Source organism: Neomonachus schauinslandi, chromosome 13 (assembly GCF_002201575.2).
Source record: "Neomonachus schauinslandi chromosome 13, ASM220157v2, whole genome shotgun sequence".
Lineage (NCBI taxonomy): Eukaryota > Metazoa > Chordata > Mammalia > Carnivora > Phocidae > Neomonachus > Neomonachus schauinslandi.
The window spans coordinates 37,079,762-37,086,206 of NC_058415.1; the positions used below are offsets into that span (position 1 = coordinate 37,079,762).

The window sequence follows — 6,445 nt, forward strand, 5'->3', positions numbered from 1 at the left end:
TTAAATCTATTTTTTAAGGAGTGACTCATTAAATTGTATTACTTCTTTGTTCTTTTATCCATTTGAGTAATATTTGTTGAACTTTTTCAATAGCAATATTTTACCTCAGTTATTTTCCTTACTTTTATTTTTATTTTTATTTTTTTTATTATTTTTTTTAAAGATTTTTTTTATTTATTTATTTGAGACAGAGAGAATGAGATAGAGCACATGAGAGGGGGGAGGGTCAGAGGCAGAAGCAGGCTCCCTGCCAAGCAGGGAGCCCGATGCGGGACTCGATCCAGGGACTCCAGGATCATGACCTGAGCCGAAGGCAGTCGCTTAACCAACTGAGCCACCCAGGCGCCCCTATTTTCCTTACTTTTAAACAACACTTTCATAGGGAATGAGGTGTTATCAACAGCTAAAGTCTTGGAATCTTAAATGTTGATTTGCTATTACAACTCAAGACATTGAGTTCACTGCTCTGAGCCTTAGTTTTCTATGATATATGGTGTGTGTGTTGGGAGATTGCTCTTCTTCATAAGATAAATTTGGAAAAAAGAAATATAACTAAGATCTTATCCTTTTGAAACTTTTTGTTTAGTTCTTTCCACATCACTTCAAATGTTAACTCTGATTTCTCTTAAATCTGTATCTCTTATCCTGATTCCACTTCCACACTCTGCATCTAAATTTTTATTTCCTTATATTAAATATACTCATGTTCTTTCAGGAAAAACAGCTTCTATCCAGTTTCACCTAACAGATAATATTTGTACTATTCCTCTAATTATCCGGAAGCGAGACTTGTGTGTCAGGTTTTATTCTTCCATCTTTCATTCCAATACTCCATTTGGTACAACATAAATTTCTTTTACATATCTCAAAATACTCTTCCTCTCTTTTTATTATGTGTTTATTTATCTTCTTTGCAAAGACACATTATAGAAAAATTTAAACATCATTTTAAAGGCTCCTGAGTATTTACATTTAGGAAAAGTTGTTTGTCTGTGTGTTGGTTTTTCTTGTTTCTTTGTTTATATAACACTTCTTAGATATTTTAACTGCTTTAGGAATTAAGCCATGAGATTTTCATTTTATTTTTAATCTTGGTGGTATTTAGAAGTATGAGTATGATTGGAAATATTTTGGGCCTTGGTTTTGTTAAATGAGAAACATTTCCGTGCTTTTTAATACTCTAGAGATAATGAACTTGTCTATATTACTTCAAAATATTTTTGTTTCCTCTCTGAAATAAATTCTAACAAAACAGACAGTATTATTATTGGAACATCGTGGTTTGTACTGATTTAGACTTCACAGAAGTTAATTCATTTAAAATTTGCCCCATATATCAGCAGGAGAGCTAACCATTACTTCAGATAAAGAGAACTTTCACAATTTATGTTTTTAAACAAATTATTATCATTATCAGGTATTCTGTGTTTCAGATATTAGTGAGAATATTAATTACTATGGAAAAGTAAACATCAGTCTGTATTCCTGAACACTCATGTTCAGATATTTAAATCAAGATAAAGATTATTTACTTAAAAGTAACTTAGAATGGACTTCATTGTTATTCTCTAAATAAGTTATTTTAAGAAAGACATTGGCTTTTTTTTTTTAAAAAAAAAGAAAGACATTGGTTTTAAAGTGATTTTAAATCACTCGCCACCTTAATCAGTATCTATAACCTATGTGGAAATTACCAGGTAGATGCACCAATTTTCTCCTACTCTTAGGTCTTGTGAATTCAGAAAATCAGTTTTATTTCTTTAGAAAATGATTCTTTTAAGACACACATATTGGTATTAAATTATGGTATTGAACAATGCATCTCTTTCTATCAAAATGTCCTTTTGGGACAATGTGACCTTTAATTCTGAGAGTTTTATATCCATGATATTTTTGAAATATTTTCTTTCTTTTAAAAATTAATTGTATACCAAAACAACAAAGAAAACAATGTTTTGAATACTGTAATATTGAAAATTAATTTCCTTAATAATTATTTACTCCAGGTTTTCCTGTAATATAGAAAAAAAATAATGCCTAAACTTAGTTAAATTTCCTCAGAAGTCTATTATTACTTTTTTTTTTTTTTAAGTAGGCTCCATGCCTGATGTAGAGCCCAACATGGAATTGGACTCACCACTCTGAGATCAAGACCTGAGCCGAAATCAAGAGTTGGATGCTTAACCAACTGAGCCACCCAGGTGCACCAGAAGTCTATATTTTTAAGTCATGCAGAAGATTATAAACCATAATATCTAAGTATTATTTTGCTTAAATATCAACATTTATTCCTGTTTTTAGAGAATAGACATTTTAAACACTAGCAATTATTTTGTTTTTCAAAATCACTGAAGATTTATTCTGTAACTTTAAGACAATTATGAGAGTCTTAAAACATCAAAATAGTAGTCTAAGTTTATTTTCAAAATTATATGATAAATAAAATCCAAAAAGATTGTGGTAAACTGGTATTCTGGCAGATATAAATAAAAGTCTCTATGAAAATCATATTAAATTTATTATCATGATGATATAGAATATAGATCATTTTCAATCCATGATTTTTAGAGATGATACTTAATGAGTTTTTGATACTTCATGAGTTCTTGATAAAATATTAAATGATATTATTATTATGTAAAATAATCTTTGCACCACCACTATCAACTTTAATACACCCATGCTGGTTAGATGGTTGGTTCTTATTGATGAAGTATGTTGTCATTCATTTAGATCCTACTTTACTACTTGAAGGGCATGGTGTCTACTGAATGTGATTGTCTTGTAGAGGCAGTTTGGGTAATTCCATACTTGAGTTGTTACTTAAAATATACATTATTCTACTTCACTCTCTTTCTTACCATTCATAGACTGGGGAAGTTGTGCATTTAAATAAAAATCATGTGTGGAACACTTTGTGTGTGTGTGTGTGTTTTTAATTTTACATTATGGTTTGGTATTCTAGCCTGGAGAAATTACATAAACTCAATAAATTTTCCCAATTTTAATATTATTTATGGTAGTTTCTCAGAAACTTTTAGATCATATTTAATTTTGAAACTTATATTTACTTCCTCTAAGAAAATACATCTGTTTCTCTTTCTCAAATTTAAAAGTAATTTAAAAACCACAATCTCTTTGGGTTGCCTGGGTGGCACAGTCAGTTGGGTGTCTGACTCTTGATTTTGGCTCAGGTTGTGATCTCAGTGTCTGTGAGATCAAGCCTTGCTTGCCAATTCCACACTTGGCAGGGGGTCTGCTTGGGATTCTCTCTCACCCTCTGCTTCTGCGCTTCCCCCCACTTATTCACTTTCTCTTTCTCTCTCTTTCTCAAAATAAAGAAAATCTTTAAAAAAAATCTATTTGAGTTATTCAGTTTATTCACACAATCTCCCTGATTCCTGTAATACTTTGAAACTTAATAGTACTATCTGCATCTTGACAATCATGACAGAGATACCTGGACATCCCAGTAGAGATTAAGTGATTCATCACTTTGCTTGTGGCAAATAAAACTAAACATTTAATCCCAGAAAATATTGTTGTTTTAGCCGTAAGCATTGAAAACTTGGCAGAGTTTTAAATAATTCTAAAGATATGCTTTACCAATTTGTTTTGGTATTTTGGCAGTAGGCCAAAGTTTATATCTTTGTTTTTATGTGGACAAGGTACTTAATGTTATTTCTTTGCAGAATATGTTACCACTCATTTCAGAGCAACATAAAAAAAAATAAAATATATTCTCAGTCCTTTATAATATGGGATGTGAGTTGTAGCCTCAGATAATATGAGGTGATTGTTGAACCCATAATTAAGATACTTGTTTATGATTTAATAGCACTCTTGGCAGAGAATGAATTTGAAATGGCTTTGATGTCAGTAAATATATTGTTACTATCTTTTGTGTATAAGACACTGAAATATATGTCTTCTAATGCATACTTAAGAGTGTCTACACTTATATGGCTTGAGTAGATAAAATGAGATAATGAATGCATTCAGCAGAGTACCAGGCACATAGAAGATCATTGGCAAGTATTAGCTAACACCAGTCTCATTAGTTATATTAGAATATGTTGATCTTTCACTAAATAAAATTCCAGTTAGATTAAGTATTATTTCATGTTATAGAGTTTGCTAAGTATTCAGGGGAAATATTTTTTTTTTTTTTTTTTCTCCTGTATTTCTTAACCATCCACTGGTCTTTTTTGTTTTTCTCCTTTATTCAGTCTCTAAAATTTCCGCCTCAAATCTTAGTGTTTTCCACACCTGGCTGGCTATTAGTCTCAATGAAACTTTATATCTAACCCATCAAAGGAATCTAAAAAGGTAATGTAATTTGACTTTTATATCCTAAGACTTCGTTTTAATTTTGAAATAGCAACACATTCTTGTTCACTATTGAAAATCAATATCTCAAGAGCAAGATAGCAGGCGCAAGATTCCTAATTTGAGTCTTTGTTCCATGTGGCAATTTAGAATGCTATACTTCTTAAAATGAGAAGTTACATACTGGCTAATCTGTGTTATTTGAAGCTGTTGTCAGGTACAAGACTGTAAAATTGTTAAGCTACCAAAGTAATTAGCCACTATATTAGGTCTTACTAGGCTATGGTGCATAGAAGATTAAAAAGCATTTGTGAACAGACCTGAGTCTGCAGCTGCTCTGTAGCATCCCATACAAAATTCACTCTCTATCTTGAAAGATTAGGATGGGGTACATTTCTCTGGGTTGAATGGTTCTGAAAAATAATTCACATTCACACTCCTCCCAAAATCCAGGGAGCCTGATTTCTCACAACGGTCTTTTGAGTGGCAGTACTTGAATTTCCCATTCCAATACTAATGATTAATGTATAAGAGTTGTGCAGTTTAATATCACTTTTTTTTCTCCCTGAAGCTTCTTGGTTCCTGATTTCAGTAACTGACTTAACATATAAATTGGCCCAAACTTGGCAAAAATCAAGAATATTTAACAGGGCACAGATGGTGCAGCAGAAAGCAATATCCAGAGATTTGGTGACTCGAGCGCTCTCTAACCCTCCACCAGCTGCTTTAGCTCAAGTGTGAATAAAGACCTTTTAAGAATGAATGAAAATGTCTCATGTTGTGCCTAAGTATTACCCACCCAACCAAATTGACACCAAAAACAGAAACAACCATATGGTTTTAAGTGTATTAGGGAAAAGTAGGCTGCAGCTTGATACTTAAGATTAAGTATGTTAAAGTATTACTGCTGATTGCTTGCACATTGCATATTTCTAAGAAACATCTGATATGAAAAAATATACTCAGCTCTGACACACTTGGCTATCTCTTAGCTTTCTACTTAAACATAGAAGAAAGTAAAACAGACAACCATCGCCCAGAACCAGAGGATAATACAGAAGAAATTACAGGGGTTCCTTTAAGAATTGAAACAAAATGGCCCATGCTACGGTCCCCAGCCATGGCCCTCGCCATCCGAGTCGTTTATTGTGGCGCTTGAGGGTACAAGTCCAAGTATCTTCAGCTCAAGAAGAAGTTAGAAGATGAGTTCCCCGGATGCCTGGACATCTGCGGCGAGGGGACTCCCCAGGCCACCGGCTTCTTTGAAGTGATGGTAGCCGGGAAGTTGGTTCACTCCAAGAAGAGAGGTGATGGCTACGTGGACACAGAGAGCAAGTTTCTGAAGCTGGTGGCCGCCATCAAGGCCGCCTTGGCTCAGGGCTAATGTGCCCTGAAGGCAGAGTCCAGTGACCTTGGCCCAGCCCCTCGTGGCAGACGCTTCATGACGGGAAGGACTGAAATGTCTCATGGACGCCTGGTCTTTCCCTGATGTCCCTGCGGCCGCCGAGTGGGGGCAGAGACTGATGCCCCTGGTCCTTGCCTGTGTGTGTGCGCGTGTGTGCCCCCCCAGCCCCCCGGAGTGTAGCCCTGCACCCTGCCTGCCTTGCTCCTTCCTCTTCCCCCCACCGCCTTTTCCCATCTCCCCACATCCCCCAGCCCCCCTGACTACTCTCTGGCATTTGGGGTGGTCCTGCTCCTGGCTTCCTTCTCAGGGTGGCCAAGAGAGGGATCCGGGTGAGTGAGTTGCAGAGTTCAGCAATATTGACAGCAGTTCACTATTCAATAAACATTGGAAGAGCTTAAAAAAAAAAAAAAAAAAAAGAATTGAAACAAAATAACAATCAATATATTTTTAATACATATGAGTCCTGATAGTGCATGAACTGGGGAACACAATTATTTTCAATGGCTAGAGGTGTTCTGTATGGTTCCTTCAGCTTGCAGGAAATGATGACTGATTGCACACACTGACTACACTTAACACGTGAACTTTGATACCTCTTTATGTAGCTAAAGACCTCCAGCAGTAACTTTCATTTTCAGCTAATAATATTAAATAAATGGGTCATATTTCTCTAAGTATACATTAAAACTCAAGTGGCTGTGCTTAATATAG

At 34.8% G+C, this 6,445-nt stretch overlaps 1 pseudogene across 1 annotated transcript; it reads left to right on the top strand.

Moving 5' to 3' along the window:
• Positions 1 to 5,433: 5,433 nt before the first annotated feature.
• Positions 5,434 to 6,133, top strand: LOC110573791 (annotated as a pseudogene). Its single transcript, XR_006541130.1, has one exon. The product of XR_006541130.1 is annotated as a selenoprotein W-like (transcript).
• Positions 6,134 to 6,445: the final 312 nt, after the last annotated feature.